At 44.2% G+C, this 18,356-nt stretch overlaps 1 protein-coding gene across 15 annotated transcripts in view; it reads right to left on the bottom strand.

Moving 5' to 3' along the window:
• LPP (LIM domain containing preferred translocation partner in lipoma) overlaps positions 1-18,356 on the bottom strand; it is a 332,629-nt gene that overhangs the window by 239,278 nt on the left and 74,995 nt on the right. For 11 of the 15 annotated variants that reach the window (XM_074547227.1, XM_074547223.1, XM_074547233.1 and 8 more), the window contains one exon: positions 33-97. The exons of the other annotated variants lie outside the window; for them this stretch is intronic. The gene's annotated coding sequence lies outside the window, so the exon portion shown is untranslated. The remainder of the gene's footprint in view (positions 1-32; positions 98-18,356) is intronic. 15 annotated transcript variants of the gene reach the window in all.

Genomic DNA, 18,356 nt, shown 5'->3' on the forward strand with positions numbered 1-18,356 from the left:
GCAAAAGCCCTGGGAGTTGATCCATTCCTCACCTGGAAGCAAGGCAGCCCTGTCAGGCACCCAGTCAGACGTACAGACAGGCACTTCCAAGGGACTTCTGTGGGTGCAAACAGAAAGGTCAGAATCAATGTTTTGCTCACTGTAAAAGCAGAAAGTAAATCAAGCTGGCTGTAATGCCTCGCCAAGAAAACAGCCCCAAAAGGGCATGTAAGGCCAGCTGCCCTCCTGTACAGAGCAGACCACAGCCTTTTTTCCTCTCCTCTGACACAAGTCATGTGTCAGTCTGTCCCTGTTTTGACCCATATAGGGGTTTTTCACTCGTTGGCAGCACAGATTACATCTGAGCAAGTGTTGGGGTAGCTGAGGTTTATTTGAAAGAGAAGCTACTTGTTTTAAATCACTGCAGGGCTGGTGAAAGGCACTGACGTAAGGGCTGCAGGTAACAAAGTCCCTTTTTAAGCCTCACCAGACGCCCTTCTGCCTCTCATGCTTAAAGGGCCTCTTCTTCCCCAGCCTCAGCCTCCGCTCACGGCCAGGCATGAGTCACTCCCACAGCACTGGCTCTGCCATGCAAGCATCAAGGAGCACCAAAGCAGGGATGGGATGCATTAAACACACAGCCATTGTGGAAAAAGAGTCAGGGTGGGACAGCCCAAACCCTACCTCCACCTTTGGCCCTGGTTTCCTTTCTGGGCGCCTCCAAAGACACCCAATTAAAGAGAAAACACAGTTTTTCAAGTTACCACAAGCTTTTTTCAACCAGCAGTCTTTAATACTTCCAGCTTATTGATATCTGAGCTTACTCTGATGTTTTCTATTTCTTTTCATCTCAGTCCTGGAGAAGAAATGAGCAAGTTTAAAAGGTACTAGTGATGACTAGCAAAAGGTCCACCTCGACATACCCCTGGTCTCCCAGCTCACCATGCGCCTGGTGACACCAGGTGACCCCAGCCCCTCCTAACTGCATCCTCACCCCTATTTTCCTGAGATCAGCCAAGGATCAAAAGCCATTAATGAGAAGGAGAGACACTTCTAGCCAGGTGCATGTATTGCTTCTTTAATGAAGCCAGGCTAAAACTCATTAGCCCCACCATCAGCTGTCTTGCTCAGGAAAACCAGAACTGCAGGAGAACCAGCAGCCTTGCCCTCCTGGTCTGTGGTGAAGGAAGGGCAGCAGAATTTCAGCAGTTGCTTCAGATCCACACCAAAGTGCAAAACACAGAGAAAAATCTGCTGAGAACCTGCCCACACAGACACTGGATATTCTTTACATATTTGCCATGACAAAAAATTCACGTTAACATTTTTGCAAGCACTGTAAGCCTGTATCAAGTATCAGCAAAGAAGCAGACAGGTGTCCTGACCACAGAGGAGACAGCATATGCAAACAGTTAGGAATTTATTACTATTATTTTTTAAAGGGAGAAGCAAATCCCAGAGATTTTTCTGTGCATGATACATTTTCTGCTCCCTGTTTGATGCTGCTTTCAGACTTCAGACTTCAAATAGCTAACACTAACCTACGTCTCAAGCCTGCTTTAAACTGATGCCCCTTATGTGACCATAAATGAATGCATGGTGAATCACTTATGCCACACACACAGTGAGGGTGATGAGCAGTGGTCCATGTCTCCTAACTGCTGCATGGACATGGGTAAGCTGGGGCAAAGGAGATCCCAGCTCTCTGCACATCAGAGCCAGATAACTCAGCACAGAGCCTTTGCATTTTTGGAGCTGAGAGCACAAGCTCCAGGTCAACAGCCCAACCACAAGTCAGAGAGAACCACCCAAGCACTGGCATTTCCTGCAAAATGTGGAGGAAGATAAATAACCTGCACAGGCTGCACTTCCACTCTCTCCTGCCTGCCTTTAGGAGATGCTGAAGAGAAGCTGCATTTCAATTAGCAGCCCCAACCAAGGGAATCTGATCTTGACAGTAAGTGAAAGGGAGCAACCCAAAGTTACAGACTTCAGGCTGTGTGGGTCTCAGCTCTTCGCTTCTCTGTGGACATTACTGCTTCCAGAAATTAAATCAAAACCCCACTTAACTTCACAGAGGTTGCAATTTGCATCTAAAGTACTGCCTAAGCCTCAGCTGTAATAAACAAATACAGCTCCACTGAAATCCAAGGAGTCATTCTGAGTTTGTCTGGTTACAGATCTGCAGGCCCATAAACATTACAGCTCATCCAACCTCCAGCTAAGTATCTTCTAATAGAAGACCATTATCCTTGTCAGATGGAATGGGATAACTTGTTTAAAGCACTCTTGAATAGGATTGTTAGGTTTTGGTGGTTATATTTTAAGAATAAACCCCAGCAGCTATTAAACACTGGAACAAAGCATGTTAACAGTCCACAAACAGAGTTCGAATGAAAATATAACTATGGTTTGGGATTTTCATTGGGAAATTGGTGAAATGGAGAGAAGAAAGAAAATATAAAACCTAAACTGAGCTGTGCATATACACTGAGAAATCAACTACATTATTTCACAGGTAATGAATGAAAAAGAAACACAGGAAAGAAGGAAGCAAAATCATGCAATTCTGTCCTCCTTTTGAGCCTTAATAATGTTTTGGGTGTAGTGCATAAAGATGTCGTGCAGCCAAGGAAACACAGATACATTTTTCCAGCTGTCACTGTCCCTAATAGCTGACCTCAGGGTGGACTTCCCTCCCTGGAGCCTTCCTCACCTCCTGGTACCAAACCATCCCAGTGGCAAACCTGTGCTGGCTGTGCTCCCCAGGAGCAGAGCAGCTCTCCTGACCAGGCTTACAGATCTCTGCCCGGGGATGAACACCACTACACCCATGCCATGGACACACCATTGTCTTCTTTAAACCTTCTCACCAAATGAACTGGTTCCCTCCAGCAAAAGGCCGCTCCATCTGCTGCAACCAACCTCTTGTTCAGATTGCTGCTTTGCCACAGCTTTGCTGATAAAGGAGAATTCTGTTTTGCTTGGGTTTTTTCCCTTCTCCTGACCAAATAATGTTGCCAAGAATCAATTAGGAGCCAAGCCTAAGACAGGGAGAAATGGAGGAGTCTTGCTTCATGTTTTACAGAAAACACACAAACACCCCAGTCTCTGCCACGGGATGTGCCAATTATGAAAGGCCATCAACACATCACCACAAAGAAGCCCATTTTAGCAGCTCCTCAGCCTGTGAGCCTTCTGAAGGGACAGCCCGGACCAGGACAACTCTGGGTCAGCCAGGCAGAGGGGCAGCAGGGAACATTTGAGCTATTTCCTCATCTGACTTTAATTTTATTCATTTACCACTCAAGCCAGGGAAGTACTCTGATCCACACCTGTCCAGACTTGGATCTGAAATGTGCTGAAAGTGTAACAAGGGCACTGTAGGGCCAGCCCCTGTCTCACAGCCTTTGGGCTGTAGGGTGGCAGCAGATGGGGGTCACACATCCCAGGTGCTTTTCTGGGCTGGCATGTCACCACACGTGCAGGTATGGCTGTCACACCCACACAGGGGCCTGCACCAACCACAGCTCTCCCCTGGCTCGAAAGGGAAAGGGCAGGGAGTAACACAGACACTCCACACACACCCACCATCAGCGTGTGCACAGGGGTGCTGGGAGACAGCCTTATTTAGAGCTCCACAAAGTGCACTCCATCGTAATTCCCTCCTTCTCTTCCAGTCCTGGATACAGCCTTAAAAATCCATAGCTCCAGACAGCTAGCCCACACACTGCTATTCCAGCTCAGCAGGGAGAGCATGAACTCAATTTTGCCAGTCAAACTGGAAGGAATAAAAAAAAAAAATAGTAGTAGTATTTTGTTAAAACCAAAGAAACACGCCCCCATCAAATCAAAGACAAAACAGAAGAAATTATATGGAGAAACAGTCCTTGCTATTGCTTCCATGGCCAAGAGTTGCTTGGGTAGCCCAGGGGCAGGAGGAGAGGCATCACAGTCTGCCAGTCATGCAGCATGGCACTGTCCTCCTGTACCAAAGTGCCACTGACCCCTGACAGCAGCTTGCCTTGGAGAGGGTGCTTGGACATGCTGCTCATGGCTGCCCAGCCCTGTTTGCTGAGCTGGATCTGCAGGGACAAACATCTGGGACAACAAGCACACACGCTCCTCTTGCACTACAAACCAACAGCCACAAGTACACAGGAGCACCCAGCACAGCCAGTACCCACGGAGGAAGTGGCTGCCAGCCCCTCACACAAGCCCCTGCCACACACCCTGGGCACGTTTGCTCCCTGCTTGACAAGGACCTTCTTTCCACCAGCCAACGTGGGAGCTTCCCAGAGAGACCAAAGAGAACGTCAGGCGTAGCTCAAATAAGCACCTGGATCCACAAACAACAGATTAAATTCTCAAGCTACAAAACTATGTTTTAGCAAAAGTGCAATTGAACTCCATGTACTTGTTACATTTCTAAATATACTCTGGTTGTCAAGACAACAAAGAGACTGATGGATCTCTAAAGTGTACTGTATCCATTTAATTGTCAGCATTTCAAACCGACTCAAGGAGGGAAAAAAAACTGCTGCGTGATAAGTCTAATTGTCATGGTTACCACTGGCTAACCCCATAATAAAAATATATATATTCTGGCTAAATGTGCCAAGCCATGTGAGGAGCAGATGGGAGACATTCTCATTACTGCAACAGCCTCCACTGGAAAACTAAACTTGAGGAAAGATGCGAGAGACTTTACAGAGATCTCAGACACAACAGACACCGTGGGCTGCATCTTCCCAGGCGTTTGGCAGCAGCTCCTCGGGCTTTTCCGCTGTGCTTATCCTCCCCAAGCGTGTTGGGACAGCCCATAGGGCTGGGGCTGCCTCGCTTGTGAACATTCTGGCTTGGGGAATTTCATCCCTCACCAAAGAAAGCCTGATATGTGAGTTGCTACTCCTTAAAAGCCTCTGATGAGCAATCACCTGGGCTTTGCGCTCCCATCCTCACCCCCTTGCACGCTTCTCTCCTGATGGCAACACCCAAGCCCACAGCAATGGCTGTGCCAGGAGCCTCTGCTCCCACACTCTTAACAGCTAAACCAAGGACTGTGTCCAGGCTTGGGGATGAGAGAACAAGTGGAAAGAAACAGGTCACTAATGCAAATACACCAGCCTGAGGCTGAGTTGGGAAGCGTCAATGACTCCCAGCCAGGCTGTGCAACCCATCAGGTAAGTGTGATCCAGCAGTGTGAAGAGCTCCACCATTCACATGAGGTCCCTCATGAAAGGAATGCTTTCCAAAGAGAACCCTTAAACATTGACTTTTGACAGAGATCAGCTTTAAATAACATCTGAGTTATCTGCCTAGATATACAATAACTATGGCTTTGCTTCACTGATCAGAACTCCTTCCATACATTCAGTATTCACTTTTCTTTCATTAAACCAAAGTTAAAGCTGCAGGAGGAAGGCATCAGTGTCATCCAGGTATGAGAACCAACGGAAAACAATTTACATTCACCTGGTGAGCACTGACTTAAGATTTGGACTCAATGAGCCATATGGGTCCCTTCCAAATCAAAATATTCTGTGATTCTGAGATTTCAGCGAAAGGGGAAGTTTCTAATTAGTCTGAAGCTTACCCAACATTTTTCACAGAAGCCATCTCAAAGTTGAATCATCCTTAAAATCTCCCCCAAACTGTTGCACTCCTTCATACAGATAAAAACTCTGCTTCTCTGCTGTCAGACACTTTCAGGGAAACCATAAGGTGTTGCCTAAAACCATCTCCCAGAGAGCCACAAAGTAAAATCTGGTTGGAAAACACTGCTTAAGAGACACGCCACTTTCCAGGCGCCTCAAGCAACACATCTGAGTTCGTGATATTTTCCCTGGAGCTTGCCCCTGCTCATTAGCAAGATGAACAATTTCTGAATTCCAAATATGAGATTCTCAGTGATGTAAAATGAACTTTCGTGTCTACCAACACAGTCACTGTGTGGTTCACCTCTTGTGCTACTTCACAGAGTGGTCTGTGCCTGGAGATGGACAGTTAATGTCAAAACAGAAGTAGCACAGAAGAGTCATCTCTGGGGCTTGTGTGAGAATTATTTCAAATAGTACTTAAAATAGGAGATTAAAACGAGTCTTGGGCACAAAGAACCCTATGGTCTAATGTAAGTCAAAGGGACCTAGAGGCAACTGGTTTTTTACAAGTATTTGGGTGCATCCAAGTCAATGAAGCATCAGCATTTTGTCCCCAGATATTTTCAAAAGTAAGCATTATCCATAAGGAGTTTTAAAAAGATTACAGTCCTGAAAGCTGCATCCAGATCTTAACTGAGCTGAAATCCCAAACAACCAAAAGCTTGAAATTATGCTTCTATTTCAACAGCATGCAGGTGCGGGAACCTAAGTTTGGTTTTCCTGTTACTGAAAGTGCTCGCCTAAGGCACCATGCTTTTACAGTTATGGCTTTGGGACAACTGTTACATTCTGTACCAATAAAATATGTGCTCTCTGGAGCAAACTCCCCAGGATGACTCCTTTGCTTTGGCACAAATGGACTCATTTGGTTTAGATAAAAGGATGTTCCCTTGCATCATTTTAATTTGATTTTTTTTTTTGGTAAGATAGAGAAACAGTTAATTTTGCTAAATGAGTTCTGTGTTGCCATGACTTCACTGCAGACAAACACAAAGCCATCAAGCTTCTTTTCCTTGGGCACTTTTTTTTTAAACAGGTATTTGATCATCTTGATTCTCTTGCTTCTTTTCTCAACATCTGGATTCCCAGCAATATCCTCCAGTCAGACAGATATATAAAGGCTATAGCTACTCAGTAAATTACAGAGGTATTCCTGCACACACTCTCACCCTCAAATTCCACTTCTGCCAGCTGTGCCAATGCACTCTCTGTGACTCCACAAGCAGGGCAGCACTGCCCGCAACAGCAAGCAGCAAATCTCTCCAAATGAAACTCTAAATTTATGGGATTAGATCCTGAAAATCATAATCCCCATACTCCCACCAAGGGCCAGCCAGCAGGTGCCTACTTACCATCAAGCTGAACTGTTGCCCAGGATTTTGCCCTGGTCCAAAACCAGAAGCCTAAAGACTTTCCCACTGCCTCAGTTTCTCCAGTGGATGAAAAAGGCTGCACATGCATCATCTGCCTCCACGGAGTGTTATGACATTGGCTCGGTTAATATTCATGGAGTACACTGGGGATTAAGAGTATTATAGACTTTACTGAGGGAGAGAGCTTTTTCTTTTTTAATGTTTGCATTGAATAGACAGACTAAGTAGAAACAGCATTTGTAGCCTACAGCCATTATCCTGGTAAATGGCTTATTACAGCATGCAGCCTACCAGCTCACCTCCAACCAGTCTCGCTTAAACGCATGTAGGTGGAAGTGCTGCTCATTCCAAAGAACTTTCTTTTTCACTGTCTCTGTCTGATGGAGACTCTGGATAGCTGGGCTCACAAGACAGGGCTCAGGATATAAATATTTCAGTACGAGCTTGTTGTTCAGTACCTATTTACGGCAATCACAGAACAATTAATTACCTCCCATCTAAGACTAATTCCCGTCTCTCCCAAAAAGGGGGGTGAGTTTTGTCCCAAGATTTTCAATTTCCTGATGAGTCACAGCAGACACACTACAATAAGCTCAATACTTCAATCAGACTGTTTCTTATCCAGATATATTCAATACATTACTAAGATGTGGAGCGTGCTATTTTAAGGGCTGATTTCAGGCATTGTATGCATAATGCTTTCTCATCTGAACGCACGCCTTCTCCAGGATGAGACAGATGAACGTCCTACACCACCATCCCTTCTGCCCCCCCAAATCCTATAGGTAAATAAACACTGCAAAAGCAGAAAGTAAAGAACTGCACATTTGATGCACTGATTTCTACAACACGCAGCCCTCTCTCCCACTTCGCTAGCTCATTCCCTGCCCTTTGGCAAGAAAATAACTTATGTGACAGCAGCATCTGACAAGAAGAAAACATTCACAGACTGCACAGGTTGCAACAAGTCCACAGCATCTTGCTTTCTTCATTCTAGGGCCAAGAATCATACATTTCTTGTTCTGCCCCAAGGAGCAACTCTGCATCCCTGAACGAACCCTCAGTTGTCCCCAGTTCCCACGCCACCCACTCACAAGCTCCAAGGCTCCATCAGGCAGGCAGGCAGGCAGGAGACACTTTGCCCAACCTCCAGCAAAACAGGTTATGGGGATCAGCAGGTGCCCTGTGGTCCTCATTATTTACTCAATTTAACAGATTTAGATATAATTTATTGTGTCAATTGGGCAATTGTTCCCAGCTGGGTCATTTGAGCCTGCAACAGGTTGCAGTCTGCCTCAGCCTGACCACAGCCAGCTGAGAAAACTGCCTCAAAAGCAGACTGTGAAGAGCAGAAGCCATGGTCACATCTCCCTGGACCACGTGCAACCCTAATTTCTCACAAGCAATACAGTTAAAAGCTCCTAGACACCAATAGCTGCCTAAAAAACTTGTGGCTATGATGACAAATAGGTTAAAGAACATAACGTTTGCATGACAGACTGGGTAGAGGTGACAGACAGCTGTGCTGCTGGTTGTAGAGTTGCTGTGCCATCAAGGACATCAGCTGCTCTAAGAGCAGCCACAGCACAGACACCACCTCAAGACTGCCCCTGTACTAATTGCTAACAGCAGTTTTCCCCCTGGCGTGACTGGACTGTGCAAGCAGTTTCTGCACAAACAGCAGCAGTGCCAGTTTCTGCCAAGCCCATGCTAATTGCAAGTGATTCCAGTTCAAATGATCTTAAGTCAGAAAGTATTTAGGTGACGTGTAACCAAGGTCTCACATTTGTCTCACCAGCTCTCCTATGAAGATCTGTCACAGCTCCTTCTCTTTTTTCCTCCTTGGGAAAACTTCCTCATAAATTCTTATTGTATGCCAACAAAAGTGCAGAACATTTTCAACCCTCACAATGCCCTCAGCCTGTTGGTGTAACTGAATTGTCACAGAGCACAGAGGACATGGTCACCAGTATTCCATTCAAGGCAGCAGATCCTCCAAGGCTCAGCAGCTCCTCAGGTGCTACTTTAGAAGTGTCAATATCTCCTCATTTATCTCAAAACCTGAGAGCACCTTAGGAATGTTCAGATAGTTTCACAAACTGTGAAAATTAAAAGGCTGAATGGGGAAGGATCATTTCACCTGCCCAAGCCCAGCTTGGAAGGACCAAGGAAAGAGACTGAGCTGTGTTTTCAGTTTAAAACCCAGTAAATATCCTCTTGAGTAGGCTCAGCTAGGTCACTTTAACTAAGGTGAGAACATTCACCTATATTTTATTGATTTCCATTAAATACAATATTATCTCAGTCTGGGTGCTTATTGGAGGCACCAGGCCCCACAAGACCTACAATGACATTCACTTTGAGCTGCAGGTGACAGAGCAAGCAGCACAGCCCTAAATACACACAAGACCCCAGCTGGAATCTCAGCACGTCTTCTCTCCATTTCTTGAGTACCTGTGGTAAAACTTCTCGAGGAAGTCTGCACTGGGCTACCCAAGTTCTAACCAGAACAGAAACATCAGCTACACTGTGCAGTTTTCCTCTCCTGCAGATGGCAACCAGCTCCCTTGGAGAAAGCATCATGCAGGAGCAGAGACCAAGGGCTGATGGCTTTGGCCATGCTGCAGAAGGTGCCTGTGGAGTCACTGCCCTAGGACTAGTGCCAGTGACTTTCTTAAAACTAGTGTTATGAATAGAGAGAAAATATAGGACCACCAAAAACAAAACCACCTCAACTTAAAAGGGATCATAAATTACCTTTTTTGTTTCTTTTGGACAACAATGCTAGCAGCATGTGTGTCTGCAGCCTAAAGAGAACTGAGCAGGTACAAGCTCATCTGATATTCTTAAAACATACAAGACCAGGATTCTCCCATGCGAGGCAAGTCCACGTGTCCGCCTGAAAAGCCATTTGGAAAGTTTCTACATGCAGTAGGAGAAACATAATCCTGCTTGGTCCATGCCTGTTTCTCCCTCTCCTCCCATTAGTGCATAGGGAGAAGGTTGGCTTAGAGCAATACCACATTTCAATTTGAATATGAATCACTCCTCTGGTGAGAAAACAAAACAGAAGCCCATTTCATATGAGCCTTATCTGAAGATATAATGAAAATCAACAAATATAACAGGAGCAATTGAAATAAAACATGGTGAAAATACTGCCTCAGACAAACAAACTAGAACACTTTCCATTCTAGAAGATCCCAAAGTGTTTTACAAACTCATAGATCCAGGAATAATTTCATCTGCCACTGAAACATGGCTGTCTCTGGATGGGTACTCAGCACCATGTTTTAATTCATGATGGAGGGGAAAATGTCATCAAGTAGGAACTGAGAGAGTTCAGGACAGCATGATCTTCAGTGGGAACTGCACCATTCTTCTGGAAAGTGGAAGCTGGGTTTGATTTCAATTTTTACAATTCCATGTGCCATGTGGGGCAAGCACATGAACGTGCACAAGATGTTGTACTTAAAATTGAAGTGAATGGATGTATAAAGATCGAAATCCAACTCATGTATGCTGGTATTTTCCAACTTCTAACTCAAAAGCAAGAGAACAGCAGCTAGGTAGAGGATTAAAATTTCTGAACCTGCCTGGGGATTACTAATTAATTTCTTATCATCCCACAGAGCTGAAGGGTCAGGATTTCCTCCTCCTGGTTCAGCCCAGATGAAGTTAAGGGTAAAATGCTTTTCCTCTCCCCAGCTCCCCTCCAGCAGGCACAGGAATATTCAACACTCTTAGGAACAGGCTGGAAACAAGCGCAGCATTACCATTCACCACTGCTAATGAACATCAGTCTTGCACTTCAGCTGTACTGAAACACTGACAGAAACTCCATTTCCACCCTCTCTCCTTTGCCCCTTGGCTCTTCCCATCCACCTGCTGGGACTGTGGCCCACTCACAGGCAAGCATGGGCTGCTGTCACAGAGCTGCCCAGCAGAGAATGCCCCAAACTGAGCCCTTCCTCCTGCCACTGAAACAGCAGCAAACAATACCACAAGTCCTTCAAGGGCAGGGGATCTGAGCAAGTGATCCGCACATTTCCAAAGCTAAATGTTTACTTCTCCCCCCAACAGCATCTGGAAGCTTGCAGACTATTTATCTGCAACTTAGAAACAGCTATTTAGTCCTGCAAATACATCAACAATTCACCTTGACTCAAAAGAATGGTTTGCTGAGCTCTGAGGAAACAATGAAAAAAATCATCTTTTTCTTACTTTTCTGCCAAATGTCTGTTAAAGCTTTTCTAAAAGGCATTTACTTAATCTTTTCCCACATTACATTATATATACAGTCACTATTCCAGAAAGAAAACAAAACAAAACTTGGTGCACAAATGCAAACAAATCTGGTTTTGGCCAGATCTGCCTAAACCAAAAGCCTGCTTCCTCTTCTAAAGGCTCAGGAGCAGAGACCCAAAGCCAGATAGCTCCTAAGATTTCTGAGAGGCTGACTTTTGGATGGGCTTATTTGAGTTTGTCTTCAGTACCTTGGGACTGTGCGACAATTCAAGGGAAAATGTCTTTAAAATGAACATGGATTTGAACAGCAATTTGAAAAACTACTACCAAGCCATTTTTCTCTGTAGCAACGACATCTCTCCAACCATACAATCATATTCTTGCCAGCTGGGAGACTTGTCCTCATCTTGATTTAAGCAGACCTAATTAATTTCAGTTTTCTTGGGGAAGGGAAAAAAAAAATCTACAACTCAATAAACAAGAAAGGAAAACTACAATGAGCTTAACATGCCATACAGGTAAAGGGAATTGCCAGGAGATTCAGTTTAAAAAAATTCATCACTGATTCATCCAACGAGTCACTGAGATGTCTTAAGAACAAGCTATTAAGAGAAGTCACTCTTCCTCTCCACCTTTTATTATTAGCTACTGCTGGAAGTTATCTTTTCTGCAAATCTCAAGACCATTTTGAAGTGCTGGAGATTTTAGGAAGTGATAAGTAGTTCTCAAAAGGAATTAAACTGCTTCAAAAATCTTTTATTAAAGGTTGTATTGTGCTTCTTTCTCGCCATTGGGTATTTCAGATTAACTACCCACTACCAAAGAAAAAGGCCACTGTGCAGTTCCATTTGAGGGTCCAGGCTGGGTGGGGCTTTGAACAATCTGATCTACATGAAAGTGGCCGTGCCCAGGGAAGGGCTGGAAGATGATCTTTAGGGTTCCTTCAAACTCAAACCATTCTATCAGAGTCCCAAATTTGGTGATACAGGTGCTTTTAAGTTGTAGAAACTGAGCAAGAGAGAAGCTACTGAAACAAGGGAAAGACGAGGTGTCCAGTGCCACTGGAGAAACCACTTCCAAAACGCCGGGAGAAGCAAGGATGCCCTTGTGTCAGCTCTGCCACAGGCTGGAGCAGGGCTCTGCCAGGGAGCTGGCACTGCCTGCAGCCAGCAGACTCCGGAGTCTGCTCAGCCTGGCAGCAGAGTGGGAGGTGAGACTGCTGGCAGGAGCAGGCGGAGCTGGTGGAGATCATAAATGGAGGAGTGTTGTAAAACACGGAGGTGAGCACAGGCTGACGCTCACCTTCACAGCTCCCCCCAGAAAAGCACGGCTCTCTCGGGCTCTCACGGCTTTGAAACATGTCCAGATTTCGCTGGATCAGTCCAGGAACCTCATTCCTATGCATGTTTGTTCTCACACGCAAACACGGCGAGGTTTTAACCACACACATTTTGCACAAGTCCCGCAGGCCCAAACTTTCAGGTTAATCAGGAAACTTGGTCTTAAATGGGATTGTAAACCAAAGGAAAGAGATTATAGATAAAGGCAATAACCACGAAGAACTGCAGTTTGGGTGAGAAGGGAGCTTTAAAGCACTCCAACACTGAGGTACTCCAAAAAGAGCACCTTTTCTTGAAACAGGACTTACTTAAAAGGATTGCAACAACAGATCTTCCAGAACTGATTTAATCACTTCATAATATGGGCTGGGCTCCCTGCATTTAATATCACTCCCGAGTAGAAAGTTCTCATCAAAGCTGTAACATATTCAGTTCCAGTAGAACAATTAGGTGACATTAGGTAGGCAGTTGTGACTCTCAGAAATAAATGACCTTGCTATTTACCACTATGTGCTATGCCTTTAAAAGTTTCCAAAAGTAATGGTCTGTTTCTGTGCATACTGGAATATTCAAGAGCATTTCATATTGTTTCTCATATCAAGAAAAGAGCAATTAGATCAATAATGAAACAGGAGAGCTCCCTTTTACTTTCTGTGGTTTGCAAAGAGGTTCATGTTTCTGTGTGAGCACAGCTCTTGTTTTAGTGATGTGAAAGTGTGTGGTTTGTGCGATACTCAGTTTCTTCTAATATTCAAGTTTCTGTTGTTACCTACCTACAATTTACAGTAAAGGATCTTTTATTCTCACACCTCTCAATCTCAAAATTAGATCAATTTTCCCAACAAGATTTTATTACCCATGCAAACCTTTAACAAATACTGGAAAACTTACTGACAACACACTCCTCATTAATACAGCATGAAACCACCCAAGACATCACTATTGCTAGCAAGACTACCTGTGCATGTGTCCGTCTGTACAGACACATGAGGCAGCAAACACAAACCTTACTTAGGGGAAAAGGACTATTTTTATGTTTGGAAAAGCAACTAGAATTCCATTGAAATTCATGCTGACAGGCCCAAGGCACCACATGCAGTGGGTAAAAATTATTAAGCAACACTTGAACCACTCTCTATACATCACTATTGTGCTGTTTGTTGTGATTAGATTGCTACTATTTTCAAAAGATTTCAAAATATTTAAAATTTGTCCCTACCTCTGCAAAGCACGAATCTAATTCTAGCAAAAATTTCTGAAGAACCCTCCAAAAATGGGAAGGACACTGCAATTACTGGGGATGGGTAATCTACTGTCTCTAGCATCAAACCAAACTAAGCCATTTAAAGCATTTTGGCCCTCTCCACAACAGACAAGAGTGCTGATATTATAGCCAGAAATGTTAATTTCCAGATAGTTGTTTCTGGCCATGTGCTCTACTCCACGATCTTTAACTGTGCTACCCCTGTGGCTCTGAAAGAAATGCATCTTTGTCAAATATACTGAAGGTCCTAAAGAGAAAATTCTCCTGCTGCTACATCATAAACATCAATTCAACAACAAAAATCTAAAACCAACTAGAATACTAAATATTTCTGAAGAAGCAAAGTAAACCAGCAGCAGCAATGTTTTAAACCCTTTGTTGAGTCATCTGGTCAGGTCTCTAGTGTGAACCTACTAAATCACACACTAAAGAGTCTCCACTTCTCAGTGATGCCCCATTCAACATCTCTCTGGGCCAGCCTCGTAGTTTGCATACAAATATTCTTAACGGTCATAAAATCATCATGCCCTATCTGGCATTAATTTAATAATGACGGCATTACAATTGCACTACCCAGTCACCCAGCTGCCTTGATTTAGATTAGTTCAAGCAAGAATTAAGGGATACAAATATTCAAACTCCTTGATGCATCTTGCACCTGCCCAGGGAGGACTTGGCTTTCAGCCAGACTGTATAAATCCCAGTGGGATCAGTCAATTTTCAAGAGACTCCTTTATGGGATAAATAAGGAGGTCAAGTGCTGACATCTATAAAAAAAGGACATGATGGGTGCATATAATGCCCCACAAGATACATCCCTCCAATCCTTTACAGTCAGCAACAGGGATGACTACATGCACACAGCAAAAACCATTTTAACCAAGGCCATGGAAACGAAACTGGCAAATGTACTATTTATCATGCTATCTTAACATGAAATAAATTTATCTGATTAGATCACCAAACATGACAAAAAGGACATGTTTGGAAGAGATGAGCAGAGAGGACCATGAGACTACTGCTTACCTGGTTCTAGCTGAAGCAGAACTGCTGAAACCTTTAAGTCTCCCTGCAGACAGCCCTGATGCTCTTGGGAAATAGCAGCAGCTAAATCTGAACTATCGCAAGACTCTTTAACATCCTTCTTAACTATATGGGCAATGCTCAATTAAACTAAGGTACAATACACCCTACTGTAAAAGTGCCCCAAGCTAGGTGTTGCCACTGTGGGCAGCTGCAGGTCTGCTGTTCAACCAAAACGTTTAAAGTAAGGGTGAGTAAGCCAAAAACATTCTAAATCACAGTCACAATTGATCATGACCATGGAGCTCAAGCACATCAAATTTCAAAGGCACTTGGTTTCCCCACTGCTCAATCTTCATGCAGGAGACCTGACTGCATCCTGCACCCCTCCAGCCTCAGGTATTTCTCAAATTTGGATGACATTGTGGGATCTGATTTTGGAATGCAGGTAAACCCAGACTTGACACAGCAAACAGACCATGGGAACAGTTTTGTTTATTTTAACATGAACTCTTGACACACCTTAGGAAAGCCATCACTGCCCCACCCTTCCCCAAAACACCAGAAAGGAGCTCAAGCTGCTGCTGCAGCTAAACCCAATGCTGGGAAAGGCTCCAAACATCTCTCTGGAAACTAGCGTGATAATAAAACTTGTGCTGAAGTCACACGGCTCTCAGGCAGCTCGAGATGGGCTATCAGGAAGTGGGACCCATCTCAAACCAACCACAAGCTCCTCGCCAACAGATTCCCATCAGCAGAACAGCACCAGGCATTGCCCTCATCTGGGCACCTGGCCATGAGAAAATGTTGGAAAAGCCTCTTCTGTTTTTCTCCTCCCTCGGACAAGTTCACGAATCACCACCACTGGAGATTAACTGCCTTTCCTCACCAACAACCTGAGCAGCATTTGGACCACTGACAAAGATTTCTCCTTATCCTCCAGAGCAGTTTGTGCACACCCTCTGGAACACTAACAGAGTTTGTCACTGGCTCTGAGTGACCTTGGCACAAACAGTAATTCTTGTCTCTCTAAGCAAGAATTTGGGAAAACAGCCTTTACTAGCCAGGTATGTGTGGCTGAGATTTGTGATCAGATGAAACACACAGCACTGTGTGTGACCTGGAGAGATATTACCATCAGCTAACAGCAGCACAGATTTCTTTCTTCCCTGTCCCTCATTAGCCTCAGAAGCTGGCCTTGCCAGCAGCTATCATGCAAGCTGAGACAACAAAGCACATTAATGATGGGCCCCATCATGTTCCATATTAATTACTGTAGCTAGTAGTAAACTGTTGGTTATAAATCATATTTTGATAACCTGCCCTTTCTTTGACAAGCGAGCTCCAATGTTTAATGTTGCACTTAATCCTCAGATAATACCCCAGGAGTCCTCACCGTGGCCAGCAACAAATCAAAGCAACCTTCAAAAGGCTGGCACGGGTCCCCTTTTCCTACCCACCCCAACCTGAAACTATCCCATTGCATCAACTTTGTTATAGGTCAGCTCTACGGGCTCAGTTGCCAAAACCAGCAGCACACTCAGTTCTTGAGTGTCCACAGGGCTGTCCCAGCACTCCTCTGGGCTGGCAAAAGACATGTCCACATTATACACATATCCCAGCCTTCCAGAAATGCTGCACTATCAGTGCTCTGCAAGGTAAAATAGCAGGGCAGTAATCCCCAGAATATCCCCACATTCAGAAGAGAGCAGGATTACTTCTACCTAGGACCGAAACAGTCAACTAAAATCTATCCAAAGCCATCACATTCTTATTTTTGTTTCTTTTTAATTCAGTGACATTTAGCTAGAAGAACAGCTGTTAGCAAAGGTCTAGGAGAGGTGGAATCCCATTTTCTATATAAAGAATTATGTTTTGGAGGAAACTGCAATTTGACAAAAATACCTATTTGGCAAAGTACATTTTAAAAAGTGGAAAAATATGCTCTGCTTTTTCTAAGGTAGCAAAAGATCCACCATGGCTCATGAGAATGAGCCTAAGTTTTAGGAACAAAGATATTAAACTATTTTGCAAAGTGCATCCAGGAAAATAAGGAGGAGGGATGTGGCCTCTAAGAAGCAGCATAGGGAGAGACCCAACTTCATCTCAGCCAGATGTGCCCATCACCTCCTACCACCATCAAAACACGTGAAAAAACTCATCTCAGGCTTCCTACAGAGCTGCCCCAGCTTTTATTGGTAACAACTGGCTGGCTTCAGAAAGAGCTGGGTCAAGCCTGACATAGTCAGCACCATCCTTTATTTTACTCTGAAGGCCCAGCACCACATCAAGCAAGAACAAGATGTTGCACTTGCAATTTGTAGTATTAAAATCCCAACAGCTCAGGAAGAGTATCAGCAGTGGTAAGCAAGAATCCCATCCTCTCCTCCACGGATGGATGTGAAGCCCTGCGACCTCACTCCAAGCTGCAAATTAAAAGTTCTTGCAGCAGTCAAGGGTTCATTCTTGTTCTTCCACCACTGGTGGCAGATGGTATGTGCTATTATTAAATCTTGATTTTCAGCTTATAATAGTAGTCGTATGAAACCTGCACTAAGACAAGAATTCACTATTTTTATTTTGGGAAAAAAAGCAGAAGTCTTACAGTTAAGTAACTTTTCTTTTTTAACGATTTCTTTCAGAAATTTGTAGCATATTTCTCCTAATTGGAAACACACATAAAATAGGATATGGCCTATTAGTTAAAGGTCAATGCACATTTAGCCACCTCTTTTGAAACTGACAGTATTGTCATGACAGCCATAAAAGCTGCTTTGAATTTTAGTTCCCTAGAAAGTAAATATAAGGAATCCCAAGGCCGTAACCACAAGTGCCACAGCTTTTAACTCTGATGTCATATTCAGCTGAATGTGTGCTGCAAAAGTCAGGATGGTGAAGCTTGAAAATCAGCTCATCTAAGGGAAGGACACAGTGATTATCCCCCTGCCCACCGCCCCAGGCATGCTCCACATGCCTCCATTTGATGCAGCATCAACAGCACAAGTGTTTTATCCCCAAGCATTTAGTGTGGGGCTCTGTGGGGTTGCTGGAAGCATTCAGAGGGGCTGCTGCAACCAAATATCTCACACTGCTGTATGTTGTACTTGAGTTTCCAACTGCTCCTCCAAATAAATGTTCTCTTCTTTTCCTTTTTTTTTTTTTGTTTTTAGAAAACAGTTCAATTCATTTGTATCAATTTGTTTCTCTATCAATTAGCCAGAGCACAGGGGGCTGATTGTCAGACCCTCTTCTAGTGTGTTAGATGCAAAGGGACGGGGTAATTAATAGATGTCAGGCACAGTGCCCCTTCATGCATTGATTTCCTCCTGCTTAGGAAACACTCAGGGAGAACACAACCACCCCTGGCTGTCAGGGGTCTTCATAAAATCCATAGGCTTGGATTCACAGGAACTGCTAATCATTTTGGATGCTGAGAAGGGGGAAGGCAGAGCCTGATCTCTGTAAGGCA

Source organism: Zonotrichia albicollis, chromosome 9, assembly GCF_047830755.1.
Source record: "Zonotrichia albicollis isolate bZonAlb1 chromosome 9, bZonAlb1.hap1, whole genome shotgun sequence".
NCBI classification, from domain to species: Eukaryota; Metazoa; Chordata; class Aves; order Passeriformes; family Passerellidae; genus Zonotrichia; species Zonotrichia albicollis.